The following is a 21264-nucleotide window of genomic DNA, read 5'->3' on the forward strand; positions in this document are numbered from 1 at the left end:
ACGACCCTCCAAACTCATTAAATGCAGAAAATGACTTTTTCTGCATTCCCATGCATACTGCTTTTACATGTGGAGAAGAAGCTTGACAGGTCTCCCGCAGCTACTTATGTTTGCAAAGTTATGATTGGACGGTCACTGTGTGGGGAGTTGTTTAGCGAAATGTCAATTATTTTACTCTTAACATTCTCCATGAACAACCAGACAAAATGAAGTAATTCGCTGTCTGACGGCTCTGTTGTGTGTATGTGTGCAGGGGCACTGTTCTTCTTCTGCTTTTTTTTATGTTTGTAGGAGACTGTGTGTGATCGTGCACTGAGGGACAGCCTCTGGACATGGATATGGATACAGACATGAGTATTATCTACTCAGCTCAGGCCGGCACATTTCAGCAGTGTAGAAAAGCCTCTGGAGTGGCTTTCCAACCATTACGGTGCACTGTGGCTCTAAAATAAATAACACTAGAAATAATAAGCACAACATTATGCAGTATGCAAGGTATAATGCAGCTTTAATTAGAGCAGAATGACCACAAAATGAACCCAGAAAACGGCAGGATTATGCTTTAATCAGCAAAAAAGAACACATCTCCAGCGAAGATATGAAAAATCCAGCACTACACACTCTTTCTGTTAGGAATTCAGGATGTGCTGGAGCATCTATTTTTACCACCGGTAAGACAGCGAGGTGAAGGCATACACAAAGGGGTAGAGACAGAGGGGAAGGTATACAGACTCTCGAGCAAGCCAAGACAGAAAATGCAGAGATACAAAAAGATGACGAAAGAAAGAAAGAGAATGAAACCATGTAATGCTGAACCAAGGTGCTCAATAAGAAATGAGGTAAGAAGAAAGAAGAGAGGGAGGTGCAGAGTGGAAAGAGGCTGAGAGACAATGCAACGAGAGATGAGCTACCTAGCAGGAACAAGGGTGGGGAGGGCTTTGTGCGTACAACAAAGGCCGAAGCTATGAAAAAGCGGCAGACATGTTGGTAGTGACACATTTAGCTTAAGGGAAGGAAGGATAGCATCTGCAAGCTGTCTGGCTGAACACATCAGTTTTTGGAAGGGAGAAGGGGGCATCTGAGGGAAAACAAATGCGGAGAGTTTGCATTAATGAAACAGCTAAATTAAAAAGCACAACAGGGAACCTATCCAACACATGTTAAACCCAATCCTCTTATGGCTCCATATCGACAATACAAATTCACCCAAAGCAATGAGTCTTTTTAGCAAAAAACACTGAATAATGTTGTACATATTACACTAACCCATGCGCTATGCAAACAGTGTGCTTTTGAGTACACTGATGAGTGACTAGTGCCCCGAAACAGAAAGCACAAGGGAAACAGAGGTGCCCCTAATATTTATGATGGTGAGACAGCTTTAAAAACATTTGATGATCCTAATGCCTAATGCTCTGTGAATACAGAATAGTGTGGGGGTCTACACTATTTCATTGTTCAGAATAACTACTAAATAAATCCTGTAGGATAAAGTATCCACAGAAGCATCTCACAAAAGGGGTCCTGTGTGTTCAGTAAATTGTAATACAAATCTGTAAGACTCACAACAGCATGCAAATACATTAGTGTGTACCAGCAGAACACGCAGACTCACTCAAGGTTGCAACCGTGATATGGATGGATATAGTACTCATGTCACCTGCAGCACATTGTCAGACAGAGGAAGACAACAGAGAAGACAAAGTGATGGATATGACGCTGAGAGAAGCAGAGGGGAAACAAAGTTGGAATGACAAGGACAGAATTAGAAAGACAGACAGAGGCGGAGGAGACGGGAAAAGAGGCAGGAGGGAAGAAAGGGGACTGGGGTGAGAAGCTGAACGTTGACAAAAAGTGCTAGAAAGCAGACAGTGAAGAGTTTAAAGGAGACCTATTATACTGCATTTCCAGTCCTATATTGTAGTTCTTTGACTCCTGTAAAAAAGCAGAGCATTCAAAGGGGGATATCTGAGGTTATGGCTCACAGATTTCTTTTAAATACTTTATTATTTGAAGCTTTGGTCATGTTTAACATGAACATCTGACACTTTAACATTATAGCCATTCCAGAAAATATGAAAAAGTATAATAGTTCCCCTTTAACATGTGATTTGTGTACCCCTCACTGAGTGTGTGGGGGAAATTTTGAGTTTTGTTTGCAAAAGACATACAAATACTGTGTGTACATAATGTCTCCTATAGAAACAAAGCCGTAAGGCCACATAGGCCAAAATTAGTGGAATTGTATTAGCAATGGAGTACTGAATTGCAAAATGTAATCACTACTGAAATTCAACTAGACACAATGTATAGAATTTAAATATTTCACTTGTCTGGATGTATGTGGATGGGAATTCCTATCACTCTAAGTGAAACAGTAGTGATCGAATTCACTATTCAACTGAATAAATATTTGCTTTTCTTTGCTTCCATATGTATGTATGCACATATTTGGAAAGGATGTCTTGATAGTTTGTCCCCACACAACATACTGTATTTCACCAGTAACATATACATTCAATATATATTCTCACTGCCCTACAAATGACCTCACTCAGACAGACAGAGAGCTGTTTTTCCTGCCATTCACCACATGGAAATCAGAGGGCAGCAGCCACATGGAGGGGAAAGTATCATTTGTGGAGGGATAAGTGTCATTATAATTAAAAGCAGAGTACTATATTTTTTAGAAGATATAAAAGAAAAAAAACAACAAAGTTGTAGGGTGTCAAAAGGCTAGTCAGTTACAGTGTCAGTTTCTGTACTTCTTCTCATAGTCGCACTTCCATACAACTGTCAAGAATATGTTAAAAAAACCTTTAAAAGAAATGTATTCTTGGTTGGAGACCATTAGCATCCCTGTGATATACAAACAGTTAACAAGATTTGACGACACAACGGATTTTCCATGATAGAGGGACAGTGGTGTGTGCAATGTCCGCTAGTAACGATTTGTTTTTTTTGGAGAATGACACTGGGGCAGTCAAAACACGCACCTGCCAAGAGTAACTGTCTTAATTTCATCTACATCTTGCTATGCCATAATGTAATAATGCTCCCTTTCAACTCTTTCTTAACCTTTTGCCTGAATTTTTGAGCAGCACTGGACATTTCTGTGAACCTTTTATAACTTTGAAATGTCGTCACAAGCATAAAAAAACCCTAGTGAAATCAAATCCCTAACCGCACTGTCCCTGTCCATTTTTGTCATCCATCAGTGGTTTCTAGCCAGGCTGTGGGCTTGCAGTGTACAATAAACAAACATGGCTACCCTCACATCCTGTTTCACACACTCCATTTCCTGCTGCTGCCTACGGTGAGAGAACAACAGAGAGATAGAGAGAAAAGCCAAGAGTTTTCGAGAGGAAGTCAGAAATAATATGACTGTGTGCAACGTGATGAAGCAGTAATAGAGGCAGAAACTCGCTTCCTATACAAAAGATAACAAAGACCCGAGGGTCATTCTTTGTGATTGTACTGCATTTCAGAATCTCATAAATAAGAAGTAATGGCCCTAATACCACAGAAACAACAGGGCAAATTAGCAGCTTTGTTTGAAATATAACATTTACTTTATCCAAGTATTCAGCAGGAAAAGCATGTGTTCCACTTTTACTGTAAATGTAAAAAAATTGCTGGCAATCTACCTGGTAAATCTTGGTCTAATCGTTAGAAACAAATGTGGATAAATTGTCGGGTAGGAGTACTCTCTTGTTACTTCATAAAAAGACACCATGTAACCATGTTTTTTTCTCTTTTATGTTACTAGGGGGAAATGTGCTCTCTTCAGCGTCTGGGGTTGGAAGAAAATGTAAATTCTATACATTTTCCCTGAAAGAACAGCACACTGTTCATGGTTTTCAAGTGCCATTTGCCCTGCAAAGTAAATATCAGCATAGTAGGTTCAAAAGCACATTTAAACTGTTATCTGAATCCTTATATTGTGTTAAACTTTATACAGGTGTGTGGGCAGACATGATACCCAAAAGGTGAAACAGCAGCAGTTCCTGTAAAGGCACGTGTAGATCAGGAAAGAAAAACTGAATTGGCCAATCAGCCCAACCCGAAAGGGATACTTACTACTACTTTTTTTCTTCTGATATTTTGTAGGTACTGTTATGTAAAACTAAACATGTTCACAATGTATTAGTGTGTTAGGATCAGTAAATCTAATTTTGTTTACAAGACACTGAAAAGTCTAAAAGATCGATACTTTTCTGTGTGGCTTTGATAATGTGTTTTCTTGCTGTACACTTCATCCCAAGTGCTTTTAATACTCATGGGAAGAGGACACCCCGTGCACGTAAGATACACACTTGTATAAACCTATCACAGTCACTTTGTAATAACATCCAGTCTGCGCTGAGGCTGCCTGGTGATACTGTACGGTAGGTATTGACACTGATGCTATGTTCTGTGTTTAAGGCCTACTTGCTATTGTGTTAATGTAGTAATGTTTGTCATTGTCATTGTCAATCCACACACTTTGGATATTACCTACTTATATCCAGATTCCCTACACAGAGTAATTCCTGGAGAAAGTGCTATATGTGGTAGAGCTGAAGAGGGTTATGAAATGTTTTAGAGACTATTTATGGCACTAGTTGTTTTAAGATAAATTCTAATCTGGTTTCTGTCAGAAGTACTCCACTGAAACAGCTTTTCTCAGGGTCTCCAATCACATAATGATGTCTTCTGATGCGGGTGAATGCTCTGTTCTGGTGCGGCTAGATCTTAGTGCAGCTTTTGATACTGTAGATCACAGCATTCTGACTGAAATGCTTAGGCAGTGGGTGGGTGTATGTGGGAGCGCCCTGGACTGGTTCTCCTCCTATCTTTCAGAGAGGAGTTTTTCTGTGTCACTGGGTCATTACATGTCTGAAACTGCTGCTTTTTCCTGTGGGTGGGCGATATGGCCTATAAATAATATTGCAATATTTTTAGGCTACATCACGATGCACTATATATATATCTCAATATACACGTTGTTTAAAATAACATAGGGTACATTCTCAAATAGTGCAAACATAATGACCTGAATACTTCTTCTACCTCTACACAAGACTCTGATCTGTTACTGCTTATGTTTTATTGACAATTTTTATGATGTTGTTGCTTGTGTTTTTACATGCCATGTTTTTCTTGTCATGTTTTTTTGTTTTGTTTCAACAAATCTTTCTACACCTCACTATTCTGTAACACCTGCTTGGTCAACCTGATAATGTCATTACACAATCTCACATTTACCTTGCACAAACCTTGAGTCAACTCAACTCAAATTATTTCCTTTATAACGCACATGCCAAATGCCATCTCAGATTCTTCTAAAGTGTTCTTTTGAGCATCATGTCAGGTATCTGTGTCGTGCTGGGAGCGTGACTAACAACCGCACAAAAGAGCAACAGAGTGAAAGAGGGAGTGAGAGGAAGAGTTTTAAGTATGACTAACTAAATACCTTAGGGTGTGTGTCTTATGTATTTGCATTTCCTCTCATGTATGAATTATCCTCCTCGCCTAGCTTTCTTCCCTTTCATCTCTTCTCTCCTCCACCTCCCTTCCACCTCTCACACCTATTATCCCATAGTGCCAGAGGCGAAGCAGGGGGGAGAGGTTAGCTTGGTGACCCAGGCCTGGCTGGGCCTCGGCAGGTCTCGGCTGCCAAACTCCCCCGAGGGATCCAGGCAGTCTTTCAACTCTCTGGGAGTGAGCGCGCGCACACACACAAACACAATGTGGCGAGATTATCACACACGCTCATGCATGGTCACAAGCCACCAGAGGAGGAGGTAACGAGGAGGTTAACGGAGGAAAGCAGGAGATGAGAGAAGAAAGATGGCATGTGATCAAGAAAATGGGAAAAGGGAAGGGAAAGGGGAAAACACAGTATGGGATGAAGATCAGACAGGAAAAAATGATAAGTAGGAAAGAGATGATAAATTTCAAAAAGGAGACAGCGAGCACAAAAAGAGGAGAAGAAAGTAAAAGGAAACGAGAGAAGAAAGAAGAGGACAAACTGGACAAGAAATAAGGGGGTTGGGGGGGTTAAAAGAGCATTAAAGAACAAAGAAGAAAGTGATGGTTATCTGGAAAATCTTAAAAAGAGAAGAAGGGGAAAAAAGAGAACAAATAAAGAAAGAAGGAGAGGACATGTGACTAAATCTGCACCTTATAGGGCCAGGTCTGAAGAGGGTGATGGAAAGGTCAAAGCCATCTGTCCACCCTTTCATCCATCTACTTCCACTTCACATACTCTCTCCACCCCTGATGTCCGTCAATCCATTCTGAACTCCTTGTACTTTCAGTCAGTCATTCCGTCTCATCCCTTTTCATCTGTCCTCCCTTCCATCCCCCAATCCATCCATCCATCCATGCCTCCATTCAGAGTAGGGGACAGAGGGAGACTTGACTTTGACTTTGATCTGTTTTGCTGAGCAGTTGAGGGCTTCACACACACACACACACACACACACACACACACACACACATACACATACACACAGGTTGACCCAGCTCTCAAGAGAGCGTTAGTTCAAGTTGCTCTCAGAAGATGGAGGGCTGCGGGTTGAATTCCCCCATCGGCGTATAGTCCTCTGAGTGAACTCCAAAGCATTGAAATGTGTGGCACTTTGTTCATTAAAAAGATAAAACAAACAGAGGCTGTTGTTTGATCTCACTTCTCTCTCTCTGTCTGTCTCTACGTCGCTCACTCCCTCTCTCCCTCAAGCACTGAGAAACATCTCTCGATGTTTCTAAGCCTCAGTGTGTCGGCATATTCACAGAAAAGGATGACTGACAGGTGCTGAAAAGAGAGATGAACTAGGTGAACCGAAACCCACGCATTCACACATGTGCAGTGTATATTATTCCAGTTTACTTACTGTACTCAATGTGGCCATGTGCATTATCCCTTTTAATTTCAACTACGCCACTCGTTCATTTTATTAAAGCGTGTTATGTCCCATGCCTCAAGATCTAACTAAAGGGTCCATGGTGCAGATTTGCCATTATCTATATGTATCTACAACAGTTCCTCATACCTAAACAACAGGTCGATTGTAAATTGTCCCATGCAATTGTCCCCAAGCGCATTACGTTAATTGCTTGGTTAACATTGTGAAATGGTCGTAGTATGGTTAGGTATTGGAAATAGTCGTTGTTTGGGTTCAAATAAGTACATTACTTAAGTCACATGACGTAAGTAATGTTATGCATGTGACTTAACTCAATATTATTTAACTTAAAACTTTAAATAAATCAACTCGGACTTTGTTTCACATTGGACTGGAGTAAAAGTTCTGATTTTACTTCCAGCCACCTCTTACACGGACTACCGTCACGCGACCACTAGAGGTCGGGACCTAACAATATCCGTAAATATGATTAATGATTAAAGCTTGATTATGCAATCCACAGAAAACAATACAACGTATGTATTTACATTTTAAGCATTTAGCTATAAATATGTGGCTAAATTAAGAGATCACTGTGTTGATGGGCCATGATTCCTGAAGGGACACAGCCATTATGTGAAAAACAAAACAGGATAAGAGTTAAGAGGTATAATTGTTTGGGTGATGAATAATAATGAAAGACAATAACAATCACACACACGCGAGCACACACACACACACACATTTGTCTGACCTATTATCACTAGATAATATGCTGTGGGAATCTCCCACCTCCAGCTATGATTATGTCCCAGCAAACACCCTTTATATCCATTTGTGTGAGATGTTTAGATTTAGATTGTTAGGGTCCAAGCAGATTTCACATTTGCCTGAGGCATTGTTAAAAAATGTATAGCGCCCACACAAACACATACACACCTTGTGCTTCTCATCCTCTGTTTCCCGCTTCAATTAATCCAGTTAGTTTTTGAGAATGTAGTGTCAAGGTTTAAAAGATAGAAAGATTACAGATTCAGCCATAATTAAAGTTTCACATAGATAGGTAGTTAGAAAGACACATTCTCTCTTCATTTGCACACCTTCTACCTTTCCCCCACTCTCTCTCCTTCCCCCACTTTCTCCCTCTTTCCTTTCCTCCTGCCTCTTACTAGCTGAGTTCAGCGGCCAGCCACATCCCAAAGGGATGCATCGAGGTTAGAGCTGTAGATCTAACAGCCTGCTGAAGAGAGGGAACGAGAAACCGGGCTAGGGAAAAGAGAGAGAGGGCACAGGGGAGAGGGAATCAGCAGCACAGTCTCGGGGGATAAAGAGGTTAGAGGTGGAGAAAGCCTATATGAAGATGACAAGCTACCATATCCCTGACGGAAAATATTAGCTGGAGATAAGAGATGATTGCAAAGGAATGGTGGGAGAAAAAAGTAAGCGAGAATGAGACATGTGAAGATTTATTAACTAGGCCTAAGGTGAAGAACAACCATACAACTGGCTAAGACCTCAAGCCTTGCTGATTCTTACTAAAATTGTCAAATTGTATGACAAGTTAGCCTGGTTTCCACTACAGGGCCAAAAGGACTAGTCCAGTTTCCATGGAGAACACACAGAGAACTAAATGACACTATTAGGGTTTCCACTAAAGGGGCAAACAAAGAAAGATGAAGCCAAAATGCTAACGTGGTTTCCACCAGTCTTAACCCGTGGACCAAACTAAGGCAGCCTTGCATGCAGATCACAAATACAAAGCCTCTTGCTTTGACCCAGATCTAGCCTGATTTCCTTTTGACTAGTCAGAGTTTTTGCTACCATGAAAAAGAAGCTAGCCTGCCCTCCAATAACTGCAAAATCTAAATTTGGAAAAGCTTAGTCCCAAGAGGAACAGTATTTTAGTACAAGCGTCCACAGCAGAATTTCTTGACCATGTGCAAAAACTTCCTGTAATACATTAAACAAACAAGACATAACATGTTAACACAGTGAGCTTTAGAGGTTTTGTTACCTTTGAGCAGAGCTGTTCGCCCCTGCTTCCAGTCTTTATGCTACACTAAGCTTACCTGTAGGCTGTACTCTTCATATTTAGCATACAGATATGAGAGGGGTGTAAATATTCTCATTTAACTTTCAGCAAGAAAGCAAATATGTGTATTTCTCAAAATGTCAAACTATTCCTTCAAGCAAACCCATAAGAAACGACCACCCAGAGTACCTTACCTTTAGAGATGTAAAAGCGGACACTCTGCTTCAGGATTCACATGTTACCGCAGCTATAACATCATGGATGAGGGTAAAATCTTCTTTCTGTTTTCACTCACTATAGAACAGGAAAAAAAGAAGAAGAAATGGGTATTCAGTATTGGACTCAGAAAGCAAATATTCAATAAAAAAACATCCGGCTAAGTGAAACACTTATTGTGTCTCACAGAACTAGATAGATAGATAGATAGATAGATAGATAGATAGATAGATCGACAGATCGATAGATAGCTTTATTGTCTGTCCAAAAAAACAGTGACAGAAATTCTCCTTCGATAAGGCTCATTTATAACATATATTTAAACACATACTTCAAACGCACAATTAAAACCTACATAACAACAGCAGCTGTATAATGTCTATATTTAGTTGTTGTTCAGAGTGGTTATTCCAGACAGTATGAAGGATTTCTTGTAAATGTTTTTCCTGGCCAGTGGAACTTTATATCGTCTGCCTGATGGCAGTAACTGGAAAGAGTGATGGAGAGGGTGAGAGGGGTCCCCTGTGATCAGGCTGGCCTTCCTGATCACAGAACGGTTGTACAGTTCAAATAAGGGGGTTTGTGGTGAGCCGATTATCTTGCTGCAGTGGTTCATTATGCAGGAGAGTTTGGTTTTATGTTTGGTAGTACCAGGATGTACCAGGATGAGATGTTGAAGGTGAGAATAGATTCAACCTGTTGTAGTTTTTATTGACTACCTCTTGGCCTACAGCACAGTAAAGGTGTGCAGGGTTCTCCAGAAATGACTGTGTTCAAAACCAGCGTAATTATCAATACACAGCTTGGCTGGTGTTTGACTGAGAACTAAAGTGCTGCAACTGTGCACCATTGAACCAAGTGGAAGTGTGCTAAGTTGAGAGCACATGTCCTACCCCCCCCCCCCCCCCCCCCCCCCCCATCACACACACACACACACACCCACACTCACACACCCAAACCCACACACACACAGGAAATCTGCTATCACATGCTGTTGCTACTGGATATCAATGACCTGAACAGCCCTGGCCATTGATCCAAAGATATCCCTCTTCCTTCCTTCATCCTTCTCCTCTTTTTTATGTCTTCCGTTACAACGAATCCTCCCAAACATCTCTTCTTTATATCCCATTTTGGTTTTTCTGCTCTCCTACCCTGTCCCCCCGCCCCCCTTTTCAGCTTTTCTCCTTCAAAAGATAGAGGACACAGCTGAAACAAAGACTGCTTCTATACCAGCTGAGCCAGCAGGGCGGAGGGATTGCTGGAGGGAGGTAGAGAGGGAAGGCTCAAAACGAGGCAAAGAGGAGAAGAATGAGAGCAAAAAGTGAGGTGAAAGAGAGGGTGAGCAGGTGAAAGGAAGGTGTGGGGATGGCAACAGTGAGAGAAGGTGGGTGGTGGGGGTGACCAGAAGACAGAAACAAAAGCGGAAAAGGAGGGTGAATGCAAACGTGAAAAAGAGAAAGATGGAAGGAGATAAAGATAGATGCAGAAGAGTTAGAGATTGCTCCCACATCTATAGCATGGTGGTGTCTGTTATCAGCAAGATCAAACACACACACACACACACAGAAACGAAGAGTTATCGCACTCAGCCAATAATCCTCCTTCAGCAGCACAACCGTTCCTAAATCTGCCCACTGGATTGCTAATATATGACTGTCTAAACACAATTTATTTACTTCTTATTGTGATCTCAACTGACATGAGTGCGTTACAGTATTGGTATAAAAAGTTACTTAAAGCCTTCCAATTATTGGACCTGTACAGCAGCATACTGCACTTTAAAACATGTGCTAGATAGATGCATACAGTAGATAGATGAATGCATGATACATGAACTGAATGATGAATAAGGTTTGTGATTTATTAATCTCCCCCCTCTTCGTGTGACCTTGGAAAAACAGAAAAGCACCTAACTAAATTATACGGTGGAAAAAGAGAGCCTCTTTGTCAGCAAATCTGCCAGGAGTAGCGAACGTGATTGACTGGTGTTAATATGCGGGACCACACCCTGTCCTGCGTGCAAGGACTCAAGCTTTACATCCACTGGGGACTGGGAAGAGAGACATGATTGTGTTGGATCGGTACATACAGGACAAACTGTATATTCAGCAACCCAACTTTGCTAATTTGTTGGTTTTTTTTTGTTGTTGTTAACATACATTGCAGCCAAATAACACAAATTACTGAATGATTGATTTAATGAATTAAATATTGTCTGTTTACTTCGTCAAACAGTTGTTTATTTATGAACTCCTTAAATGATGTTCTACCCTGAATATGACCTTGAAAGAAGCTCGACTGCAGCTAAAAAGTGGAAAGTGCTCTACCAATTTGCCTGCACAGCAGACACTAGTCCAAGGCTATTATGTAACTCCACACCATACTTTGTTGCGAAAGCTATTTACAGACACAAACAGACGAATAAAAGTCATCTAGCTAATCTCATCTACCTCACCTGTCTATGCTTGAAATGTACTATTCGTATGCCTAAAAGGCTTTAGATCCTTCTAAGATATTCGTCACAAGTCTTGTGTCAGTCACCGTCAAACTCATGTTTCAGTAATCTGACAATTGCAGCAGCTGCATTAAACTTTGATGAAATCCATAACAGCACAAAGCATTAAAGCTGCACCAGACAACAGCTACATTCCCAATGGGAAAAGACAACTGGTGCAGTCTAATGAGCCTGCATCCCCAGGGTCAGTCTACATTTACTCACTTTTGGTGTGGACATCGCAAGAGTGCGTAATCCTAATGAGCCTGGACACCCGCTGTGACATGCCACAGAAACATTACTCAACATGGGTTCCTTATGATGATGAAAGCTTTGACGAATCCCCACATGGAATTTTGCTGTCCATAGAAAAAGGTCTCCAAAAAAGAATTACTTTCAATTATTTAATATCTTATGTAAGTCCAAACAAGGGAAAGCTATAACTGGGCTGCACAGCCTCAGGGCATTTGTTTATTTCTTTATTTTAGAGTTCACAGCATGGGCAGTTTATGGACTCCACAGACATATTAGTTTCCTGCAGTCAAAGTGAGGACAATGTACCAACCAATTATCACAACATGATATCATTCCCTGGGTTAGAAAGAATTACATACATTCCAGTCAGTAAACTGTAAAACCTGTCATACTCAAACACACTGAAATAACGGTTGACCAAGTCCATAGATAGAGCCCAATGCCAGCCAGCCAGCCAGTCAGCCAGCCAGCCAGCCAGCCAGCAAGTTGCTCTTGTGAATTATTGAAACAGGTTAGTGAGCAGGAGAACAGCGTCTGTTTGTGGGTGTGTCTATCTGTGTAGAGCACTGCACTGCAGATTCACAGCTTAAGCTTTCCGGTCTATCCAGGACTGTATAGACGGAATTAATGGCTTTGCCTTCAATTCATTTCTAAGCTTAGAAATAGAAAACAGTCAAGTATATTTTGTTACAAATGTAAAATATTCCAAATAATGGATTAGGTGTGTTTCAAATAGCTGAATACCTGAATACAGAGTTCCATCAGAAAACTTGTGTGATCTATTGATGCACCGTGATATATACCATTACAGTGATATAGAATTACATAGATTGAAGATTTTGGTCCTATTCGACCCCCCTAAGGGAACCTGAAATGAAGTGATTCATTCTGGGCAATGTTAGTAATGGTGAAATTTAATAGTTCTTCAAAACCCTCTCAGAGTCAAGAAGCTTCAGAACAGCTACTCCTTCAACCAAACAGAGGCTAAAATAAATACTGCAGCAGAACAGTAACCAGTGTTCCTAGAAGAGATAAATATAAAGAAGGCAGGCAAAGCGTCTGATCTGTGCTGCTGTGATATTTAACGCACCACTGGAACAGATGCACAAACAAGTTGTGGAATTTTTAGAAGAATGTCGAGAATGTTCTTTTAATACAAGCTGTTGTTTTGGTCTGGATCCACTCAGCTATTACTTAAAACAACAAAAGAGATGTAGCACTAAGGTTTTAATGCAATGTTTGTTTGGAAAAATAAAAAGTATTTATTTTTATATGTTTCATAACAGTCACCAAGCACAACTGCAAACTAACAAATCAAACAATAATTAAGACATCAGGTGCATCTCAAATATGAACACACTATAAAATGAAGATGAGAAGCATTTAACTAATTGTCTGACATGTAGCAAAGAGGTTTGTGCCAAATTAGCCAGAGGTTGATTCTGACCCACGTGAAGTCAAAAATATGTCACATACCATCTGATCTTGGGGTCGTTCTTGCAGAGAAGAGAGGAGAAGAGAAGAGTTGCATAACGCACCAGAGGCCGTATGTCTTAATAGCTATCATCAAATTATGACAATTCCATCTGTTCCACAATATATATGTCCTAGATGTTCCTACACAGACACACACAAGTGCCATAATCACAGTGCAACAGTCATGCACAATGTTCCCACTCAGTCCTACCTTCAGACGAATGATTGCATTATTCCTATTCCTGTTTGCCATCCACCTAATCTAGTCTAATCTAAGAACATTTGAAGTTTATGGGGCAGATTCTGAAGTGTCTCTGTTTCACTACCTTTGGCCTGAACTGTGCTATTTTATTATTATCACTGTAAAGAGGCTAATTCTTGTGTTTGCATTTATGTTTTCCTGTCTTCTTTTTGTCTTTTTTCAGTCTCCAATTTACACCTGTATTCTCTGTCGCCCCCACACACCCTCACATCCCCTCAGTGACAATAAAGATCATACTGACTAGGCTTATCTCATAAATGTACCATGTTGTCTTTGCAGATCAAGTGGGAAAAAATGTGTTTACAATGAACTGGGAGATGAGTAAGTCTAATTAGTGCAGGGCATGTTAGAGTCAAACCCACTCAGTAGTAATAGAGCACAGTATGGATTCTCCCACACATTTACTCACATTAACTCATCCAGTCACTTGGAAGCACCATAGAGCTAGAACTACTGCGCGATTGTCAGACTACAGAAGTGTGTACTGTGGGTTTGGAAACCAGCAGGTTTGCACTGACATGGACTTGGCAACAGCTGCTGTTATCTCTGGCTTTGCAGTGTTTTGTAATTTGACTATTCACATTCCTTAAAATACACCAAAAAATGGCAAGGCCTCATTATTTTCCTTAAAATTTTAATCACACCACACAAACCCTGCGATTACTTCGTTTCAACACATTCACCAGCTGTGGTCATCATTATGTATGCTGAACAAAATTATAAACGCAACACTTTTGTTTTTGCCCCCATACATCATGACCTGAACCCAAAGATCTAAGACTTTCTCTATGTACACAAAAGGCCTATTTCTCTCAAACATTGTTTACTAATCTGTCAAAATCTGTGTTAGTGAGCACTTCTCCTTTGCCGAGATAATCCATCCACCTCACAGGTGTGGCATTTCAAGATGCTGATCAGACAGCTTGGGTATCGCACAGGTGTGCCTTAGGCTGGCCACAATAAAAGGCCACTTGAAAATGTGCAGTGTCTCTGTACTGGGTGGTCCAGAAACCAGTCAGTATCTGGTGTGACCACCATTTGCCTCATGCAGTGCAACACATCTCCTTGATCAGGTTGTTGATTGTGGCCTGTGAAATGTTGGTCCACTCCTCTTCAATGGCTGTGCAAAGATGATGACGACGAGCATGCAGATGAGTTTCCATGAGGCAGTTCCTGACAGTTTGTGCAAAAAGTCTTTGGTGGCTGGTCTCAGACAATCTTTGGGGTGAAGATGCTGGATATGGTGTGATTACATGTGGTCTGCGGCTGTGAGGCCGGTTGGATGTACTGCCAAATTCTCTGAAACGCCTTTGGAGACAGCTTATGGTGGACAGCTCTGGTGGACATTCCTGCAGTCAGCCAATTGCACGCTCCCTCAAAACTTGCGACATCTGTGGCATTGTGCTGTGTGATGGAACTGCAAATTTTCAAGTGGCCTTTTATTGTGGCCAGCCTAAGGCACACCTGTGCAATACCCATGCTGTCTGATCATCATCTGGATATGCCACACCTGTGAGGTGGATGGATTATCTCGGCAAAGGAGAAGTGCTCACTAACACAGATTTTGACAGATTTGTGAACAATGTTTGAGAGAAATGGGCCTTTTGTGTACATAGTCTTAGATCTTTGAGTTCAGCTCATGACGAATGGGGGCAAAAATAAAAGTGCTGCATTTATAATTTTGTTCAGTGTAGTTTAGAATGACCACAAATTCTGATGATAAACTGCCAGATCTTAAAGGCGTGTCTTTCGAATTGCTTATTTTGCTTCAACGTCAGTGAGGACTCAACCTTGCTAGCAGGTTTGTGAGGCTGTAGGCTAATGTTCGTTGTAAGGAAAGCCAAACTGTTAGAGAGCTAAACCAAAGACTTGAACATCGACCACTAATGTCTGCACCAAATTCCATGGCAACCCATCCTATAGTTGTTAAGGTATCTGTACCAAAGTGGTGTACTGAATGACCAACATTGCCATCTCTTGAGAAAACTAAGTATCCAACTTATAATATGAACAAGAGAGAAGCAGCAAATCTTGACACTTGAGCAGCTGTCACATACGGCCGTCAAACAGAAATAGTTTGAGTTTGTATTAACAGCGTAATGCAGAAACTTTAACTAGGCAAACGGGAGTGGATCAAAACAAGGCTTCATACTTACCTTTCAATCTACTGACTACTGACAAGCTACAACTGGCTACCTCTCTAACATCGCAAACAGATGTGGTTAACATTACTGACATGGCAGCTGTCTGGGAGTTGGTCACTGTTTATTAACTTTAGCAACTTGGTGCCACATCACCGTCTGCTCAGCTGTGATAGGTACTATTTATAGTATTGTAGCGACCAACCACATTTCCCATCATGCCTACTGGTGCTGGGACACATCAGCAAACAGTCACAGAAGTACTTTGATAAGTTTGCTGTTTTATGTTCCAAATAGCAAATGTTTTGGTTAATGATGAATTCATGTGTGTGAAATGTGTCTCTTTAGAAAATGGTGGCTTAGGTCGATAACTGTCTTCATCATGCTCGTTTATACATACATATACATTAGTGAGGTGGCTGTAACATTGAGCTTGTTAAATCTTGTCTCCTGTAATGAATGCCACTAAAGGGTGGATGTCACCGTGAGCTACTTCTTGTCTCTTTTTGTGTCACCACAATTACTTATGGGAATTACAGCTCTCTTCTTTTCTTTCCAAGAGCCAGCTCTTTTCGTCTCCCAAGTGGCTCGATGGTGACAACGATGATGATGTTGATGATGGTGATGGCTGTGACAATGCTTCACGTTGTTGCCGACTTTGGCTAACTATGTCAATTTTGTTGTTTATGATAGACATTGTCGGCTATGTATTTATGTTTTTACATATGGCTGTTGTATTGTAGACATGTTTATATATCCATGTTGTATTTAAGATCGTTTCCATGATGATCTGAAATTTAGCAGTTTTTTCCAGCAAGAACTTTAGCACTTTATTTCTTTATTCCACTGTTGTGCATCAAGAAACATTCTGTATTTTAGGTATTTTAGATATTTTAGAGTCTTGTATCTATGTCTTGCTGCAAAACTCATTACCAAATAAAGTAAGTAAAGTAAGTAATTTATGCATATAGAAAATATGCAAGATTCTTCATTTGCAATGCAAATATTCTGTCATCTTGATATGATATGTCAAGAATAATAATCCTACTTGGATGACAAAAACATCCTATTAATGAAAATGAAATATTATGGTAAATAAATAATTACACAACCCAGACAGAGTTGACACATGCTGTATATTTCAATATGTAAAAGTAGTTAGTGTAAGTGTAAGATGTTCATTGTCATGCTTTCTTTTCTGTGACACATCACTTACCAAAATGTCTCATGCGACTGCCCCTTCCGTCAGAGTAAAATCAATCTGATTTAAGCTTGTACACCAAACCTTATTGGCAAAACTGGAAACTGATCCCCACCACAGTAGCCATGCAATGTTTGGCACTTTCATTCGATAAATAACTCTCAACAACTCATTGATAATTGAGTGATAAAGAGTTATCTATCAAGCAACCAATACATTGACGAATCAGTTCTGCACTGATAACGACCTAAGTATAAATGAGATTTTGCTCTCCATGTGTATTGGGCAGAAAAAGAACATGCTGTGTCTCCGGTGAGGTGTGTTATAAAACCTTTAAAGCCTACCAGAAAAATAAGCCCCAGTCAGCCAAGGTGAAAAAGCCGTCCTAAAAGACTCTTTCAATCTCTCACAGTTTTTGAATATTAAAAAACCAGGCAGGATTTTCAATGACACCCATCTCCTACAATATAAATGAGGGGGAAAAGAAACCAACAGGCACAAGGCATCAATTAGAGTCATCTCCCATTATTCACAGCCTCACATCATGCTTTCATTTTATATCACATAGCACAGTGTAAAAATGTAAACACCACTTGACAACATACCGTGTGTGTTGTGGGTGGGGGTCTCGCCAGCTGGACCATCTTTCATCTCTGCATTTGTCATTATTTTCCACCTCATCCCTCTATCTCTGTGACTGCTGCCCTCCTCTCTCTGTTTCTCTCTCTCTCTCTCTCTCTCTCTACCTATCTATCTACCCATCCATCTCTGTCCACCCAGCTCCCTCTACCTTCCCATCATCCCTCAGTACATCTGGCATTATCCACCCCCTTATCTGTGCTGTCATGGTGGACACCCAAACTGTGCTGAAGGAAGCGAGATCAAACCCCTCTTTGTATTGTAAGTGTCAAAATACTACAGGCACTCCCTTATGAACTTTATTTTCATATTTATCCATAAAAGACCCAGATATTGTCAATATATTTTATCATTGTATGGTAAGTCACATTTGCACTTAGAGAACTGTAATAGATGTAAATGTCTTATAAAGTCAGTCAGCAAATGTATTTAACTTGTCATTTAGCTGCAACAGAGAGGAATAAATCAGGGATACAAATAAGATAAGGAGAGAGAGGTGTAAATGGAGGACGCAGGTAAAGAAACAGAGTGTGTGCATGCATGAAAAGAAAAACTGAGCCCATCTCTGCTGTCTGTCTGTCTGTCAAAGTGTCATAACACATATAAGACACAGATCCACAAAGGAAAGCACGGTGAAAGAATTAGATCATCAACTTTTCAGGCTGGCTGTCAAACAAGTAAGTAATATTGAAACTGTATGTATTCATTTTATACAATTTTCAGCAGACAAAATACCTGACAAGTGCAGATACTGCACCCTGCCTGTGGGTAATCTTAAGGGAGTGTGAGGTGGAAAAGCAGTATCCACAAACAAACAGCGCTCTTTTAGCTTCCTTGTCCAGCTGAAGTAGTTTGTTTAAGAAAATACATTTTATTTTGATTATATATACATGGATAGGTCATGGCTATTTGTGGTTTATGTATGTATGTCATCTGTTTTATCTGAATGAATATTTTTCAATTCCAAACGACAGCAAAAAGCACATAATTTTGGCTTTAGCTAAGACTGGCCATGGCAACGCCCCTAGCTAGCCTTAATTTGATAGCACTCTTGCATTAGCTGTTTAATTGACTCTCTCTATGTGAGATAGAGTTCAGTGAATGTAAGAGTCTATGGGTTACAAAGGGCAATACAACGCCAGAATCCAGCTACTACATTCAGCTTGGGCTGGTTTGGTTAATGGATACATGTTGTTTTCACCGAAATGACACATTTCCATCAAATATTAACTTGTGTCCAGTAAATTTAAACAGATGGCAAAATGCAGATTCAGGTCTTAACTCATTCTTAAAAAAATATGTGGGCTAGTAACTGCCTTTGCTATAGGTGATTATGAATGATAACTCTTCAAAACTTTAGCATCACTCCTACTGAGATGCACATTCAGCACCAACACACACGGTAAAGTTGCAAGCAGGGCTTCTAAAATCCCATTGCTAGCGACTTAGCTCAACTTAAGCTCTTTTCACACCAACAGAGGCAGCAATTGACAGCAAAAAAAAGACACACTGCAAAAGGCCACCTAGCTGGTTTTAGAGCCCTTCACAGAAAAAAGCACTGAACACAACAAAACGATGCTACACCTTTTGGTTGTAAACCTGGTATATTCGATTTGAAGTGTGGCTTTCAAAGTCAAAACCCCTCAGAAACACATTTTGATGTATTCACTTTGCTCGGATTGAATGCGTAAATGTTTGTGCACAGAGGAGGATTTGTGACACAAAGGGGCCTGTCAGTAAGGCGCTTTGTACAAAGTCAAGGATGCATGGTTCATACAGCTTGTTTTTCTCATTTCCATTCAATGTTGTAGCACATGATGGAGATTTGTGCCTCATACAGCAGATGACAATGTTCTTCACCAATAAGATGTGTAGCTTTTTCTTCACAAATAATAAATCAGATGCATGTCTCACTGAATTATAATGAAGTGTTGGATTTAGGATTCACAGAGAGGCTCGCCACTTTGCATGAACATGACTTTGGTATCCCCTCAGTACTACAGTTGCTGTTGTGCACCAGAATGGTCCTGGTTTTACTGGTGAGTACTATGGATCTGAGCAGAGTTCAGCCTTTAATATTTGGTGGCAGCATCTTATTAACATAATCCACATCTGTTGCTAAGTAACTGGCAAATCACCATTGGACAAGCTCTCTAGATCCAGATCACCTATATCATCTTCGAGGTCATTACTGCCTGTATACTGCACATTGAACCTTATGTAGTCATTATGTGTAATTCCGGTAATTTTAATCAAGTGAATGATTTATCTAATTTTATTTGAATCACTGTTGATGCTCGGATTTCTCGTTCTTTAATGTCTTTATTAGATAATGGCTAATTGCTAACAAAAAGACAAGAGCAATCTTGTCATGTTGGAGGTAAACATTATCAGTGGGATCCATCTTACGGATTCACCACATTGATGCTAATGCAAGAGAACAATGCAATCTCCTGTGTCAAATCACTCCATGAGAGCATTTTTGTATGTTTCATGTGTTCTGACTATCTGCTGACTGACAGAGATGCACATTACATTCAAATATGCAACAGAATGGCCACAATAATCTGTAGGAGGGAGGCAGATTGCTGATCAATACCAGTGACTCAGCAATTTCTTGGCCAAGTGCTGAGACATCGGCTTCTCAAAACTCATTCTCCAATACATATTCACTGTTTTAGAACAATAACCTCCGACTCAGCAGAATAACAAGACACTCCGAATCCCTGGGTCTCCGCTTTAATTACCCGCCACACCTAAAGTCTTTCCACCGCAGACGCAATCATCTCCGCGCATTGTTTGAACATATGTTGATTTCATAGTACCCATGCGTTTCCATATTCAGAAAGACGGGCTAAGGATGCACATCCAATCAAATGTGCAAACGATGTCTCGCTGTCTTGCTGTCAGTTACAGATCCAGCACGTCAGACGGCAGTGTGGCGCTGACACGAAAGGTGTGAGATTTGTTAATAAACCTATTTCCTCGATCATCAGGCTACAGCTGAAACACTTAGTTCATTAATTAATTGCTGATCGACAGAAAACTAATCTAATCAGCGGGTTACGGGTGAGTTTATTTATTTTATTTTTTTTTACATTTTAACGATTAATTGAAAGACATAATCAGCAGAATAATCAATAATGATGATCATAGGTAGTTGCTACAGTCCCAAACCAGACTATAATTTGGTGCTCTTTTTTCACACAAGACATGAATTTATTTATTTTTAATGCACCAGCACAATGCAAAACGGCAACATTCGCACAGAAGTGGAGCATATTTTCGCATAGCACATCATACCAGGGGCCTGTTTCACAAAAGTGATTTGCGAGCACTGCGTGTAAGCACACAAATAATTGTTGCTTGCAAATTGCAGATAAACTTGGGTGTCCTATGGGGCTCTTGCACGCTCATGCCCAGGTCGCAAGTATGACGTCTGTTCTGATTAGGGAAATGCATCAAAATGAGCCAGAGGAAAAGATCTTGTGTTGCAAATTGCAACTTGCATGTTGCAAATTTGGTGAGACGAGCCCCAGGGCCCCAAATTGCTGATGTGAAAAGGGATTTCATTTATCACTTATTTCAGTTACAAGCTGAGACAAACACAATTCCATGTTGTCGGAGTTTCTACTGATTGCATAAGTCCATTAAA

General features: G+C 40.4%; 1 protein-coding gene across 2 annotated transcripts in view; it reads right to left on the reverse strand.

Annotated features, from left to right (window-relative positions):
• The window catches only part of lrfn5a (leucine rich repeat and fibronectin type III domain containing 5a), a 112725-nt gene that overhangs the window by 52599 nt on the left and 38862 nt on the right, over positions 1-21264 (reverse strand). For both annotated transcript variants that reach the window (XM_038729594.1, XM_038729593.1), the window contains one exon: positions 9117-9216. The gene's annotated coding sequence lies outside the window, so the exon portion shown is untranslated. The remainder of the gene's footprint in view (positions 1-9116; positions 9217-21264) is intronic.

The sequence above is a fragment of the Micropterus salmoides genome, unplaced genomic scaffold, assembly GCF_014851395.1.
Source record: "Micropterus salmoides isolate LMB-PRFRI ecotype aquatic unplaced genomic scaffold, ASM1485139v1 Ms_hic_scaffold_19, whole genome shotgun sequence".
NCBI lineage: Eukaryota > Metazoa > Chordata > Actinopteri > Centrarchiformes > Centrarchidae > Micropterus > Micropterus salmoides.